Source organism: Cynoglossus semilaevis, chromosome 9, assembly GCF_000523025.1.
Source record: "Cynoglossus semilaevis isolate Cse_v1.0 chromosome 9, Cse_v1.0, whole genome shotgun sequence".
Lineage (NCBI taxonomy): Eukaryota > Metazoa > Chordata > Actinopteri > Pleuronectiformes > Cynoglossidae > Cynoglossus > Cynoglossus semilaevis.
Genome location: NC_024315.1, coordinates 14,192,001 through 14,209,522, shown reverse-complemented (window position 1 = coordinate 14,209,522; position 17,522 = coordinate 14,192,001). Strand labels below are relative to the sequence as shown.

At 39.6% G+C, this 17,522-nt stretch overlaps 1 protein-coding gene across 1 annotated transcript in view; it reads right to left on the bottom strand.

The window, feature by feature from the left end:
* The window catches only part of LOC103384034 (E3 ubiquitin/ISG15 ligase TRIM25-like), a 48,115-nt gene extending 31,222 nt beyond the window's left edge, over positions 1–16,893 (bottom strand). The window contains exons 1-3 of the mRNA XM_025058265.1: positions 16,836–16,893; positions 12,634–12,814; positions 3,093–3,189 (exon numbers count right to left, since the gene is read on the bottom strand). The gene's annotated coding sequence lies outside the window, so the exon portion shown is untranslated. The remainder of the gene's footprint in view (positions 1–3,092; positions 3,190–12,633; positions 12,815–16,835) is intronic.
* Positions 16,894–17,522: the final 629 nt, after the last annotated feature.

The following is a 17,522-nucleotide window of genomic DNA, read 5'->3' as shown; positions in this document are numbered from 1 at the left end:
CATATATATAGATAAATATACATATATTAATAATCATCCAGTAAAGTTCTGTTGTTTAAAACAGAGTTTTAGGGTTAAAAAAAATAATATCACATTATTATTATTTCAGTTCTTAATATACTCCAAACTGTCTAATACTCTAAAAAGTATTAACTGGAAAGAGCTCCTTTCTTTACAGAAACACTGTTTGCGTCTGTGGACTAAGTTCTCGCCACATTCTATATGAACCCTGAATGTCACCGAGGCTAAATAGGACCCAAAGTCTTGACGTTCTGAAGCCCATACAGCCACTTACTGAGCTCGAGTGTGTAGTCTCATGGTATGACCACTGAGTTTTTTGAGATAACGCACAATTCAATTTTTTTTATTATTTCAATCGATGCAAATTGTCACGCATTTGTATTTTTAATCAATTCACAATGCATCCCTGTCATGGTTACAGCCCTGATGCATCCTTAGCAGTGACTGAAAATGAAGACACACCACTTTAATTCACACATGTCCTTTTATAATAGCACTCATAAATAAAGCAATAAATAGCAGAAATAGCTCTGCCATGGAGAATCTCTTAAATTATTATTAAATACTGCACAATGACCAAGGTCAGGGGAGACGCATTACTACGAATCATCATTGAATCCTGGAATATCACAACCATAACATGGAAGTTATGGTGAAGAGATGGAGACAATAATAAGAATAATAAGAAACTCAAAAATGAAGCTTTGAATGCTGTGCATTTCAATAACTGCTTTATGAGTATTTGTAATAAAAAAGGAGGGACATATTGTGTAATGTTGTGTGTAGTAACAGCAGTTAAATATGTTTAACATATTTATGTTGATGGGTCATTTCAATTTCATTCATTCAAAAAATCTCAGTATACTGTCGTGCCTACAGTATTGCAGTACTGTATATCTCAAATATCGTATCATTGCCCCTGTATTGTGCTACTTATTGTATCGCCACATTCTTGCCAATACACACCTCTAATTAGTATTAGTGTTATAAGAATGACAATATCAGAAAAACATGATAGTGACAAAAAATATTAATAATATTATCATCATGATGAAGCTTAAATAATAAAAAAAAAATATTTCAAGCATGTGTATATGCTACCTGTTATAAAATGTGATGTACTGATCACAGACCAAAAAACATATTAAACAAGTAAAAAAGAACAAAAAGAAAATCCAATTGTTAACTTGAATATGAGCGGAGGGAGGCACAGACGCAGTCTTAGAAAACACACCGTGCCCACAGCTCTTTATCCCATCACACTTCCAATCTTCTCCTTGGTATTAATAATTAAAAAAACCTTTTGTTTCTACCAGAGCGCTCTTTACTTCAACATTTTAATTCTCTGACTCAACAGAGGGAGAAAAAAGCTCCTGATGTCTGTCTTCTGTGCTTTTCCTACATTTTCTGACTTCAGCTTCATCTTCCCACACGCTGACATGATGCACATAACACTCTGCTGTAACACCTCTTTCTGGGTCAGAATCTTTCTTGCAGTAAAAACAGTTATAATTATGGTTCCGTCATTCATCTCATACAAATGTTACCAATGTAAATGTAATGCAGCTCATTTCCTAATCAAGGTCTGAGAGCCTTAAAAGCTCAATTTATTCCCACGGCATCTTTTTTTAAACCATGTTTTCATTCAGTGCAGCTTCTCATTCAGGACTGGATTTTGACCAGTGACATTGACCTTGTTTCAAGGCTGACTCTGTTTTCTTACCGAACATTAAATTCGGCCCTGATGCACATTCATAACATTTGGACTCAATGTTCGTAAGGATGTTCAAATCATAAAATGGATAAATGGAGCACCTGAGGCAGAATTCAAACACCCTTTTCACAAACATGCAACCAAGGATATTAAACCATTTTCAGCACAAAGAATAACAAAGAGTTCTAAAGGAAAACTCTCCCAGCCGAGTCTCAATGAACGGAGAAGAATTGCTGCTGTTCTGAAGAATTGGGCATGTGTAAGCCATACTGTGCAACACTGCACGCCCGAGTGCTACTGCTGTGTTACATGCTTTGGGGAACACATTTGCAAGCTTTCCATGTACCAAAAATACACGTTACAAACACAGAGAACAGACAAATTGAGTATAAGGTCATGTGATTTGTACTGCACCTGCATATGTTTAAGGGAGGAACATATCTCCTTTAAGAGACAAAAAATGACTCATTATAAGCAGAAGTAATATATTCAGAACTGGTTGTTTTGTAGCTGTTAGTAGTGACACACTTTATACTAGTTATATCCTTGTTTACTAATAAGCATAAAGAACCCTGGGAGAAGAGCAGGCTTTAAACTCGACTTCTCTTTAAACTGCTGCAGCCATGAACAAAAAAAAAATCCATGAAATGCTAATGATTGAATTTCACACTTATGTGTTCCATTGAAGGCAGCGCGCTATGTGTCTGTGCTTTTCATGCTTCTGACCCTCTGAGCACTGTTTAAAGGGATGTGTTACATTAGGACTCACTGTATCGTCGTGAACACCCACTGTTCCCTTTATTGTTCCAGCTGTGTTTTTAAGTGGAGCACAATAACAGCAGGGTACATGCAGGCCTACATTTTGCGATCTTCAGTGAAAGCCAGACCTGTCACAATTCTGCCTTTTTTTTTTATTTTTTTTTTTTATAAACCATTGAGTAGCAGATTCTCCATTCCCTTCTGCAATAAAAGGAACAGCCTCCCTTCATTAAAGCCTGTTTTCTATGTTTTGCCTGTCAGATAAGAGTCCTGATCATAAAGCCCTACAGCCAATTAAGTCCTAATGAAGACCATTCTTCATCTAAAGAGACCTGTGCCTGCATTATCCTGTCCAAAAAAAAAAAAAAGGAATCCATTAACCTTTAAAGAAATGAGTTTCAGGTCGGTGTGGTTATAGTTTTAGAGGCGGTAACAAGCCTATTTAATTCTGTAGCTGCGAATATTAACAAGCCAAACACAACTTTCATCTCAACACTTAATGTGAAGCAAAATGTGTGTGAATGACTTGGGTGAGTGGTGAGCAAGTGACACTGTACACCAGGCAGTAAGTGGAAATAAGAAAAAAACAAAGGCTTACTGTTCACCGCAGAGGAGAATATTAACGGGCCTGGTTTATATGAAATATCAGGTGATAATTCCAGATGTCGTTTGTGGTTCAGTTGAAGGTCATTACGCTGTAAGGCAGAGAGGGATATTCTCAACAAGCATGAAGAAAACAACATGTAAATGTGGCATTTGTGCTGGTTTAATGCATCAACGTGAAAAAAGGTTACCGTCTCCTTATCACGCCACACAGACTCGATGTTTAGTTTGATTTTTTTTTTTATGAGAAGTACAAGGGTCACATACTGTAGGTACAAATAGACACATAAACCCAAAGCTTGTTGGGGGGGTTGTGGAAGTCTGAGTGCCTGTTAATAACAATATCTCGAGGTGAAAATTCATCTTCAAGCTAGAAAAAAAAACCCCATTTCAGCCACTAACTAAAAAGCTCACCTGCATGTCACTGTGAGAAACTGCTACAGTGACTCACCCTCTATGGGAAATAGAGCCCGTAATACAAGATCATGGCACCTGCGTTATAGTATATAACACCAGAAATATTGTAAATATTACTTATACGGTTGTGTAGTTGAATCACTTGTATTTTTCATAGCTGGACAATTTAATGAGTTATTATTGTATGAACAAGTCAACCAACCAGATCATTAGGGGTGGGGCTAAGACTGATGCAGCCTAACATGGATGGAAAAAACATTTTGTTTTAAATCTCTTTCATACGGCAGAGTTGACAGAACCAAAAGTTTTTTGACTGCACTGCAAAATAGTACACTGTTGTCACTGCTGGCTTTTCCTTAACAACAGGATACGACAAGGATCAGTTAGTTATTACTGAACAATGGAGGCACAGGCAGATTGCGTTTGTTGTTTACAAAACCACTGGGACTTCAGATATTCACATAATGATTTGACACATCCAACCACTAACCTCCTGTACTAACCTCATCACCAAATCACCACTGCACAATGAGGGCTTCAGACTTTTGTTAAGTGTAAGTCGGCGGGTGAGTTGTTCTGCATCAGTAATCATCATTAATTATAGGGAGAAAAATAGGTTCATCAGTTTGGACTGAAATTAGTTTTATGCAAATCCAATATTTCAACTCACCCAAGCACACAAACTTGTAATCTAATGTAATGTAATTATTAAGATTTCATCGGTACACATTCTGTATTAGCATAAATGGAATCACACTGGTTCTCATTTATAAAACTGAATGCACAACAAAAAATCTCATATGATTCAAATAAAAGACTTTTGATTACCAGTGTTTGGAAATTACTGAACTTTTTTCCTCAAATTATTATTTAAAAATATATAAAACTTATATATTTTTTAAAAATTTAAATTTCACCATTGTTAGTCTACTTATTCCACTTGCAACAACTTAGCAAATAGCAAATTGATCCAGCGCTAATAAAAGAGTTCTCTCATCACAGCAGTACTTCAAGTCCACAGTATCGCCTGTAAAACATATTGCTGTGAGAACAGACACCAGAGCTAACGTTAGCTACAACAGTACTGGGACAGATACCAGAGCTAACGTTAGCTACAACAGTCCTGGTACAGACAGATGGTGTATCTAACCCACAATAGATCAGGTGATGGGGTTCAGAGCTTCAAAGTTTTTGTTACTGAAATTTAAAAACAATTTGATTAATTACAAAACCTCCACTCTTTTCCTAGCGTCCACACTAATTAACAATAAAAATGAACCACAGACAAGCTGAAAATGTGGACTTGAAAGTCGGTGTTATAATTTTTTCCCACTGAATGAAAACAGTTACAGGGTATTTGTCTTTAATGTGCGCCAGATTATCTTAAAACTGTACACTTGTTATTTATAAAGACTAATCTAATTAATTAAATCTCAGCTTCTGCAATTTACATCAAGGGGCTCAAAAAGTAAATTTAACTTTCAACAAAGCCTTCCAGAACAATCTCTAAAATATACCTGCATTACTTGTCCCAAACTAAGACAGTTCAAATAGCCAGGAATGGACGCAGTCAAACCATACTGCAAAGTTACTATACTGCAGATGCTGCGTTGTTTTCAATCAAACCAGCGTCTAAGACTCACGTTCATATCATTCAATGCAAATGGCTGAAAACAGCATTGACAGTTAAAATACACTGTAGCAAAGCCTACACAGACAATGCTGAAATTGACCAGATTTAACAGGGTTAAAATAAAAGGAACCGTGAGAAGCAGAGTCTGGACATTGCAGCGTGAAAGAGATGCGAGGGGAGGGAGGGAGGAAAGGGTGAGAGCAAGAGTGTGGTGAAAGGAAGGGCCTTGATGAAGGCTGCACTCACCGAGTGCTACACGGATGAAAGACATCAAAGTCTGGGTTCGCTCCAAGCTCATTAAACATGGAGCCAGCCATTCTTTTAGACCTAGCTCCCTTTGACCTGTGCTGACCCTGCATCAAGTATAGATGTAGCTGTTTGAATACAGCATTGTTCAGATGTGACACATGGTACATGATTAATTTTCCCGAATGTCTACTGCTAAGAGATAAGTCCTTGACTAAAAACAATGGAATATGGCATTCTGAACATAAGTATACCACTGCTTGTGCAATGCTTGAATGATAACAAGCCTCCAGCCACTAGGTGGCAGCAACTCATACGGTGGTTTGTACAGTTAAAAATATACAGCTTTAAAAATCATGAAATGTATTGCTGTTACAGAAAACGATGTAAATTATTATCTTGTGGTCGTGCATATGTAACGACTACACTTGAGTCACTGGCATTTCCTTTCTTTCTTTCTTTCTTTTTTTCAATCAGTGAATGGCATGCAAATTTGTTTTGCTTGGTCTTTAGTTTCCCGTCTTTAGAACTTGGATCCATGAATACATTTACAGGAATCATTTAGCTTCGTTTGACTCATTTTTCATGTCTGTAAAGTTTTGTGAATTTACTAAAACTTTCTTGGAAGGGACTTTAAAAAAGCAGATCCACATTAATTCCAATGAAATGCTAATCATGTGCAAGTAAAAGAGGTCAATTCGTCAGTGCACATCAGCTAAACTCATGCAAATGTGTGCACTTTCAATTTGCTGCATAGACTCAACAGAGCGACTTTGAGGAGATTTTATTTGAAACTCAGCTACAGATGATGTTCATGTTTCTATTTTTTCACCATAATTACAGCCAGACATCGCCTGTAAATGGGCCTAGACTGCTGTTCAGGAGATCGAACCCATTACATTTTTGTTTTGGTTTTTTTGTATTTGGAAAATGTATTGGAGCCCAGCATCTGCCTTCTTTTGATAAATTAGCTTAAACACTGAGAAGAAACAGGAGAAACGACTGATTTGTTGATTATCTGGTTATGAATTCCAGGCCACGCAGGTATCTTTCTGTGATTGACAGTCAAAAAACGACCAGCGTCCAGCCTTCAATGAACTCCTCTCTCCAAACAACTTGGAAAACCTTGCGCTGTATGACCACAAATTTAATTTAGAAAAAAAAAAATGTTTGTAGTTTCTGTCACCTGGGTTTAGTGCCAAAATAATAAAGTTTAAGCTTCGAACCAAGACTTCAGTCAGCGGCTGGTTAACACTGGCCATCAACAAGAGGAAAATTCAGCCAGTTATGAACCACTGGTCTTTTTTTACTTCTCAAACTGAAGGAGCTTTATGAACTGAGATGCTGCTGATTGGAGTGTGATAAAAAAATGCAAAAGAAAACAAGACCAATTGTTTTCTAACACGCAATGTCAGTTCTTAGGGCCACGGCAGATTTAGATTCAACGCCTTTAGGACCAGAGCCTTTAATGCTTGAAAGAACACCCTGTAGTTGTTTTGACCCTCAGCAAACTCATTGCAGGGCCAGACACCAGGTTCTGGCTGCATTTCTCAGAAAGATGAGTGTAATCCTCGTGAACAACAGCCACCAGCTCAGGAATATTCATGTTTTTGTTTCACAACAAACGTCATTCCATTTTTTCATGCAATTCAAGTTTGACTATTCTGACTTTTCACAAAACAAAACAATCCTACTTCCCCCTGCTGTTCCTCCATGGACCCCCTCAGGGTCACCGACCCCCGGTTTAAGACCCTGGCAAATTTTGTGTTGAGTGTTTATAAATGTGTCATTATTATATATTATTATCTGTCCGTAGTGTACCTGCAGCTGCCACTAAGTGATGCTGCGGGTCTTCCTCAGTCACCTTCTTCTGTCTGCCATACACTTGCTAATGTTGCGCAGTTCTTATCTTTATTTTAAACGTACCACACGCAGTGTATTTGAACAGTAGAGTCGGGGAAACTGAATCTGATGTGGAGGTTTCCCTTTCCCAGCCGAGCCACGGTGGCTTCATTTAAATGTAAACTATATTATCCCTTCTACTTGGAACTTATTTCTGTTGCAGGAGGCTGTGCTGTATAACCTCTCAGACTGCTCTCAGTCCCCAGCTGCACGGATAAATAATCAATGAGGCTGAATTATGCACTAATAAAAAGGCTTCTCATTTGGTATTATTTTATTATTAAACTTTAGATATTTCAGAGTTTTTCAGGGCGCTCCAGGGAGAACCACCTCCCCACAGAACATGAACATCCAGCCCAGGAACTGGGTTTCGGGTTCTTCGGCCCTGACTTTAATTCTTGTTCCTTATTCTAATGATAATGAGTCTTTATATAACTACACACTGACGTCTACCTGGGTATTATGGAGTCAGCTTTTCATTTGTCCAAGAATAGATTAACAATGGACGGCCGCTCTCAGACCTCCGCGGACCAATGAGGACGGAGGCTCTCTGTGTTTCAATTAAATTGTGGTCATCTGAATTTGTTTAATTTTCTAAGCTAACATGCATCATGAAGCACAATTAAAAAAAAGTCATGCTAATGCCCCTTAGCAGGATGTTGTGTAGACGTAACTAGTCGTAAGTCTTTGTAAATTTTTAATTTCCATTCACAAGACTCCACTTGATTTTACTTGATTTTTTTCTTTAAAATACAGTTGCAGGAGGTGACAACTGACACTATTTCCTCCTTAAGGTATATTTAACATGGATAAAATAAATAATATATTGCAATTATTGAGTGTTATATTTATTGGCACTATCTATTTAAATGGATTGAATGCACTACAGAAAATGAAAGTTTTTGGACTAGTTTTTAAATATGTGCAATACTTTCATTTATATTCATATTCACATTTTGGAACGAATGACTTTTTTTTCAATTCCATTTTATTCCATCTTCTACTTTTCTTTCATCTTTCTTAACATTATTATGTAAATAGTTGACTTTCTTTTTCATTTTATGTTATTCGGGTTTTTCTCCCATTATTTTATGGGGTTTTGATGACCTGTCTGAATGGTTTATATCATTCTACTGTCTGAGTGAAAAGGATATTGTGTGGGATTTGTAGTTCCATCGTATCGTACTATTCTGTATCATATCTAACATAACAAATCACATCACATCTCATGTCATTTTATCTATAATATAATTATATATAGTATACAAAGCGTCCCTTTGGCAAACCTCAGAATTAGGGTCAGGTTAAAGATTAATCACAGGTGAAACAAACCAAACTGAATCCGTTTGTATAATTAATCAATTTAGTCAAACGAGAACACAGATGTCTGCCTGGGTTCTGCGTGGACCTTTGGTTCTGTGTCGCGGTTCTGGCGGTTTTCATTTTAACAGGGTGGAAGTTTTGAGTTGACCAAAGAGACACTTTGTCACCTGACCTCCATCAGCAGTGGTCTTCATACATTCAGGACAACAGAGTCCAACCATTAGTCCAAGCCTGCGGTCGGTGCAGTGTCTCATTAACATTGATTTGTACAGACATTTATTCTTGTTTAACAGCCACTCCTGAGGCCACTGTTTGTCTCATCAACAGAGAAATGTCTCACCTCCTCCACCAGCTGGTTGCTAATTGTTGTTGGGCTTTCAGCAGGTATGAGCCAGCCTCTGTGTGTTTTTAAAAGTTTCTGCTTTAAACAGATGCTGAATGTATCACAGCCACTGAAAACAGTGGAAATATTGGGGGGAAAGTAATTAATTTAAAAAGTGATAATAGAGTGACAATAACAACTGGACAATAGCAGGCTCCCTGTGTTGGGACGACCGATTGTAAGCAGTTCTAAACACTATTAGTGTTGTATAGACGGTAGTGCTTCAAAGGTGAAGCTAGTGTATGGTTTTGTATGATTTATTATCACTGCTGTTATTAGAACTGTTGTTATTAATGTTAAAGAAGAAGAAGATGGTCATAATCATCAGCACCATCTGCATCACCATCACAATCACAATAGCTTTAGCATCACTCATCTCATCACCATCATCGTCATCATCATCGTCATCATCATCATCGTCATCATCATCATCATTACTATAACTATCATCACTATCCTTATTAACATCATCATCACCATCATCATCATCACCGCCATCATCATCATCACCATCATCATCATCATCACCACCATCATCATCATCATCACCACCCCCACTATCATCAAAATAATCATACTAAGTCAGTCTGTGGCCTGAGGTCAAGGCTTGTAATCACAGGGTTTCTTGGTCAAAACCTAAGCCTGAACACAACCCTCTACTCCATGACACAAAGAATTATCCAGTTTCAATCAGTGAACCATTTCACTGTAATTTCCCTGTCTAGGAATAGAAAACTACTGTAAAAAAAAAAATATATATATATATATATACAGTATCTGTCTTTAGACGATCCAAAATTTGGACATTTAGTAAAAACACATAGAAAGTTAATGAGCAAGATCTTTAACTGTGAACTGGTTCCAACACACCGAGGTCAGCGACATTTCTTCCTTTTTATCTGGGAAATATGTGACCAAAATCGTTTCCTCATTAAAAAGTTTAGCTTTACCACTAACATACAGTCGGCGGCCATCTGCAGAAGACTTCTGTGGGAACATCATGACAACACAGGACAATATTAATCACTTTGTATTTTGTTGTGTGTTCTTACGTGATTCATCAATAAAATGTTATCAAAGCACAACAACAACAAACACTAATGGAGGCACAAGAACCAGCTGACAGGAAACGCAATGTGCTGCACTGGTAATCAGCTCATTAACCAGCAGCCCGTTTACTGTGTGGGGACCAGCAGTGACGTGGTCTACGCTCGCACATGTCTGATCAAACACACAGCAGCATCACTTGATGCACAACCAGGCAAATAAGGAGGCCAACGCCCAGGTCATCTGAGAACGTGTTGTTTACGTGCTGTAAGAAACACCCGTCCGTGACAAATGTACATGTACAACGGTGGTCTCAGGTAAGTCCTGTTTTTTGCCATATTTATTATTTTCCTGTTTCAATATTTAAAGCCATCCATATTTAAATGTTTACTTTGATTTTGTTGTTGCGGCAGAGAATAGGTTTGCTATAGATGTGGTTTTTTATTCGAAAATTATTATATTTATCAGGGCTGGGAGTTTTAACTGTTTATTTCAAATATTATTTAAAGCCAAAAAACAAAGTATTATTGATTATATTAGAGATGTTTGATATTAACTTTTTTCTGATATCCGATATTTTCCAAATACTTAAGTTCCAATTCCGATATCAACCAATACTGATATAGGCTTGGTAATTTTTATTTGTTTATCTGTACAAACCACAGGACCAGCATTCTGCATACAATTCCCTGATTATCAATATATATTAATAAAATGAGCTGCAATGCTGCCATCTAGTGATTTCACGTTAATAAGGAGCAATTTATTATGTAACTACTTTTAGTAGTAAAAAAACGTATGTCCTCTGGGGGGGGCTATATCGGTTAATATCGGAATCGGAAATTGTTTGGACAATATCGCATATCGTATATTGGCAAAAAGTTCACATTGGACATCCCTAACTAATACACATCGTTACTGAGCCTTTAATAGCTTGTATTATGATGGATCTGTATTTTTGTTTTGTATCTTGTACCAAACATGAGGTTGTGGTTGAAGCCTTCAGCAGTACAATGTAATATTTGATTATGACATGCTAATAACATCAAGGGGAGGTCGGGGTAGCAGCGTGGTGCTCCGTCACTATTAGCATAATGAGCTGTCAATTTTCCCCAGTTGTGTTCTCCTATGGGTGAAAGTGGAATGTCTCCAGTCCACTTGACTTAAGTGTCAAATTATAACTGTCTGGTTCTCTGCTCAGCATACGGTCATCTGGACAATCTCCATGCATCATTTCTGAGGAGGAGAACGATGAAGAAGAGAAAGAGTAGGAGGAGAAGGGGGAGGCAGTTCAGCACGAACGTCTCACACAGAGACGCGGACAGGTGTTTAAAATGCCACAGCAGAGATTCAACTGACAGAGCAATTGATTAGGCCGTCGGTGCCGTCTGATTCACTTTTTTTTTTTTTTTTATTTTGTGGTTGTCTCACAAACTAAGCTTTCATTCCTCATTCTGATATATTTGACTTCATCTAGTGTCTGTGAGGACAGTAGGTTTGACTTTTGTCTCGTGATTGTGACTGAAGTTTGTTGAACTTTTCAGATTTCAAAAATCAAGAAAAAAATTCCAAATTATTCTTTGATTAAAAACAAACTCGATGTCCATGAAAACCCATTCATGTCCATGAAAATCTCAACTTAAACTAATCATAATCCAAAAGTCCTAAGGCACTTTGACGCCCCCTGGCGGATTCATGATCTACATTTCGAAAACTGCGGCACGAGTCCAATCAAATGTGGTACCGTTTTGAGACCTAATGATGCGTCCCACATTATCCCATTTCAACATAGTCTTTGTCCCACTTTTTATTCACAGGGACCTGGTCCACCTCAGTGGACTCCTTCCAAAGACATTAGCCCGTGTCACTGCCTTCATTCTAAATAGTCTAATATACTGTACTCTGCCAAAGACTCAGGCAGGTGTAAACATTTACTACGTCTCAGCCCCCCCCCCCCAATTCAATTCAATTCAATTCAATTCAAAACTTTTGGTAAATTAAATATATATATATATACAGTACATATATATTTATACAGGAAAAACATATATATATACATGTGACTGTAGTATGTAGTACATGTGACTCGAGGAGCAGGACGATTTAAAGGCCAGTGAAGGTGGAATCAGAGCAACCCCCAGTTTTTAAAAAACAAACAGTCTAATTCTGAGCTGATTTATTTTTTGGCCTCGGTCTCAGTCCAACATCAGTTTGTTTGAAATCATTTCCTGCCACAGACTCTGTGCTGCTGCCTCCCTTTTACATTTATTCCCAGGACACACTGGGACGTTGTCACGCTTCGACAACGTCTATTTAATTCGAAAATACTCACTTTAGAGACATCGACCGCAGCAAGACGACTGCAGTTTGTCAAACACTGAGGCTTCAGTCACGTACGCAGTTATTGGAGATTAAACAAATCTAATCTTTGAATTTCAAACAGAGCAACAAATACACACAGACAAATGTAAAAATAAAAAATGAAGTCTAACGGGCTCATAGAAAATAAAAGGTTAAGCAGTAGGCCAAAGGTCACACACACACACACACACTTACTGCATGGTTGATGTAAAACTGACTTTTCACCTTTTTGTCCGGTAACACAGGGTTAATCCGAGGGCGTGTCGCTGTGGTCCATGAGGTCGAACAGGCCATCGTCCAAAGGTCCTAAAAGGTCAAGCTCAAGTCTCGCGGCTCTCCGATCTACATGCTGATGTGTTTTTTTTTGTCCAGAACTTTGACCCCACACTGCTCATGGCATCTGGACCTGCAGAGTATAAAAATGAAAAACCGTATTAAATTAAAATTCATTCATCTTCGTCACTCTTGGTTTTCAATCAGTTAGCTTTTGCTTTTCTGACAACTGAATCAGAGTTGTTTAAATTCTAATGCCAAGAGCTGAGGCTCTGAAGTGGGAACACTTTCAGAGCCTGTGGGATTCTGTGGGTTTGTGAAAGATTGGTAATAAATAATGAAGTGGAGCTGGTGGACAGTTTCATGACCACAGATAATTACACTGCTCTCCATCTTTCCTATCTTCCCTCTCTTCCAGCCTTTCTTCCTCTGGTTCTTTTGTATCCCTTGTTCTGACTATTACTGTTTCCAACAAAATAACAAACATTAGTCGACACCCAAAACCTACTGTGACCCAGACTCTTCTCCTCAGCTCGGTTAGTACCAGATGGAGAATGTCAGCACATGTCAGAATTCTCAGTGTATAGAATTAAATATTGAAATATTTCTGTTTTGGTTCTGTTCTCGGCTTCTTCTTGCTGTTCGCGCCGCCCTACCAATTCCAGGAGGTACTGCTCCGTTTCCTGCGTTGGGGTAAGCATCGGCAAGCTCTCTGAATTCAATGAATTAAATGAATTCAAATATCATTTAACACAATATAAAATATTTATTGAATTATTAAAATTCCTGTTTTTGGGGGGGAGGGTGCGGGGGAATGGTCAGTTCCACCTTCAGTCCACAACCCAGATGTTTCCAGAAACGAACAAGGAAGTAGAAGTCAAGATTCCTGGTTTCTATTTTCGTTCTAAATGATTGACAAATAAAAAAGGTTAGATCTTAGTCGCCCCCTGTTGCTGGGGCAAATGACGTGATTCTCGATTGTTTGCACCATTACATCATGAGTATGATGTAATGGTGTGAATCACATCTTGACATCATCCTCATGACTGCGGCGCTCGGTGACGCGGCACATCGTCTGTGTGAAGAGGCAGATCAGACAGCTGTGCTGAGTCATGTAAATGACCCGCGTTGTCGGCAAAGATGTTTAGCCACTAGCAGGCGCTGCTCAGGAAACGATGAGGCGTGACGGCGTGTATGTAACGACCCCATCAGGTACAGTCGCTGCGTCTGGTGGCGGTGTGACCTTTATGGTGAAACATGTAGGATCTTCACGTGGACTCAGAGGGCTGCAGCTAAACAGAAGTGACAAGCTTATAAATCTGAGGACGCTAACTTCAGCCGCTGGCTCCGAGCCCTGACGCAGGGAGTGGCTATTCTACTCCAAACTATTTTCTGTATGACATTTTGATAACCCGTGTACATCCTGAATGTCATTTAATTTAGGAGAGGCATCTGGAGTCTGCAAGAAGGCGCGGAAAAAAGAGTGTTTAAAAGAGGAGGGGACAAAGGTGGAATGAAACTAAAACTGGGGAGATAGAAAAGTGAAGGGTGCAAAATTGACAGGAACGTGGAGAAAAGCAGGAGCAGGGAGACAGAAAAACAAGTGAGGATCATGTGTGAGGACACGACAGAGAGACAGAGAGTGTGTAGCCTGTCAGGGAGCATGAGTGTCTGACTGTCTCCAGAAATGGACATTTCATGTTCCCTCTCTCCTGGACTGTGAGGGAATCTGAGATGGAGATCTCTCTGTCACATTCAGCACCTGAAGGAAACATATTCATGTGGCAGCGTGTTTTCACCTCCTGCACCACAACAGCAGCCGCCCACACAGGCTGCCGCTGCTGCTGCTGCTGCTGTTGCCCACACAGGCTGCTGCTGCTGCTGCTGCTGCTGCTGCTGCCGCCGCCGCTGCCTGCACTGGCGTGAGTTTTCAATCACTCATTATGTGCAAAGTGCACAGTTTGTAGTCTCTAAAGAGACGGAGTGAGTGGATGTAATGAGGGTTAGGGTTAAAGTGCATCAGAACTGAACTGAACTGCCATGAAAAATTCACCAACCCCATTTTAGTCATGGACTGTAAGACGTTTACAACATGTCAAAATAAAGAAGGAAAGAGAGAATGGAGAAGGAAGTAGAAAAGATTATGTATGAGCAGAACACAAAAGTCCTCGAAAACATCCACGGTCTATCCACTCTGAAGTCTGACAAATCATCCATCCATCCATCCATCCATTCATCCATTCATCCTTCCATCCATTCATTAATCCTTCCATCCATCCATCCATCTACCCATCCAATCATCCATCCATCCATCCATCCATTCATCCATTCATCCATTCATTCATTCATCCTTCCATCCATCCATCCATCCATCTACCATCCATCCATCTACCCACCCATCATCCACCAACCCACCCACCCATCCATCCATCCATCCATCATCCACCCAACCATCGATCCATCCATCCATCTACCCATCCATTCATCCATCCATCCATCCATCCATTCACCCCTCAAATTTGAGTCAAATGATGAAAACTTCTCTGTCATATTAAGAATATAGTTTTGCCCCAGCTTGAGGGGCAAACAAACCCACCCCCAAAAACAGCATCATGTTCAAAAGGGGAAGCCCATATTAATTATTAAAGTTAATGTATTGTTAATTAGGAGATACAAAGGGAAAACCAGTGTGATGAATTCAGCACTGGATGGAATCATTATGGTGTGTTGGTGTTGGTTAGTGTTGGTGTCTGCTTGTTTGTACACAGCTGCAACCTCTCTAGCGCCTCCAATAGGCCATTCTAAGGTAAAAGTAATCAGAGTTTTTACCTTAGAATAACACATTGTGTCTAAAATAAGCAGCGTGAATCCACTTCTTTTTTTTTTTCCCTCCGCTGCCTTCTTCATCTTGAATGAGTTGTAACTCTCTCCTCCCTCATTAAAATTCGCCGTCTGTCTCCCTCCGTCCTGTCTCCACATCCTCCTCCCTGACACAGTCGATCATAACATTTTATTAAACAGAAGCAGAACGTGGGTGTGCTTATCAGGAACACCGCTGCACCGAGCGAAACCCCCATTATCTAACAGCAAAGTGTGCGTCCCAGTAAATGAAACCATGTGTCATCACCAGATAGTGTCAAGTGTGGGGTCCCACAGGGGGCAGCTGTAGGAGGACTGTTTCTTTAATTATGTACGTCCTCTTCCATTTACTGTTTGTTTCATTGTTTTGCTGATGACACAGAAATGTTTGTCTCGGTTAATTCCATTACACCGTTAGGGAGGAGTTGCCTTGAAGTGGGGCGTGTACCATTTTTCTCAACGTCTTTTAATTTCTACCAACGCAGGATCTCAAATACTACTGCCATCTACTGGAGATCTGTTTCGTACCAAGGCAGCGCGTCATAAATCCGGGACTTACTCCTGCTTTTACCAGAAGAATAAATGAATGAGTGCAGCTGAGATTTAAAGGCGCAGGAACCGTTTCACAGGCTTTTATCTTGTCAAGACTTAATTGATTTATTCATTCATCCATCTCCTGCTCTGACATCCTGTCAAGGTTGTAGGCGACTGCAGCCAATTTCAACAGTCGTTGGGTGAGGCCGGTGGTTACACCCCGGAGAGTCACATATAGAGACACGGCAAACACTCACACTCACTTCACAGGGACTTCATGAAGTTCTACTGTTTGTTGGTATATCATCATTGCTTTAGGTAGGTAGGTGACTCTCAGCCCCACACATTCACTTATTCACATTCATTTTGTTAACAGCAATGCACTGCTACATTTACTACAATTCTTATCAAACAAACAAAAATAAATCAGTTAAACAAATAATATTTCCCACCGTTGCACAAAGAAAGAAATGTTGAAACGGAAACTCCTGCAATACCTAAAGTGCCCAGTAGGAGGGTCCATCCTACGTACTTTGGGAACCATTATTAGGTAAATAATTGGATAATGATGCATGAAAACAAAATCATTAAATTAGGGGAGGTTCTGTTTTGTGATCTGGTCAGGACAATTTTTGAGGTCTTCAAAAATGCAGTCAGGACAAAAACAGGGGACACACAGGAAGAGAGTGGAGCCTGGAGTGCATCAATGGACATGGGTGTGTGAGTGTGTGTGTCAAATCTCTTTCAGTTCCATGACTCACCCATAGTGGTGCTTTGGCCCAGAGGCAATGTCTTTGTCATTAGTGTGGAACCCCAGGGTTCACCTCCAGGGCAGGTTTGAATCCTGGTTAGGGCAGTCGGTACCTTCCAGTGGACGCACCACCTGCAGGAAGGTTTAGAGGGGGTTGGTGCCGGTCATGGAGACTGCTGCCCCCACGACCCGGTACGGATAAGCAGATGAAAATAAATGGATGGATGGATGTATGGATGGATGAATGGATGGATGGATGGATGGATGGATGGATGGATGCACCCATCTCTCTGGCCTTGGACCATGAGGACTATTGGGGACCTGGAAAGAAAGAGTTCAGGTGGACTTCTCTCCATCTCCTTCACCTCTGTCTACACCTTTTCTGGAGCATGTCTGTGACACCGGGTCAAGAATGAAATGCACTTTTGTTAAATGTTCTGTCCCCTGAAAAACACAAAAAGAAATGTTTCAGATCCCAACCTGTTGATGAGCTTCAGTCATTTGAACTTTTTTCCATTCAAGTTTGGTTCAAAGTGTGACATTTGCTGATTTGAAAATGCTCACATCTATAAGAGGTTAAATAAAAATTGGATCAAATCAATGGTAACACAGCTGGACAAAGCTGTTCTATGGAGTTCTCCTCCACCTTCATTAGAAAATCCTTCTCCCATTTGTGTTGCAAACACTTCTGATTCTG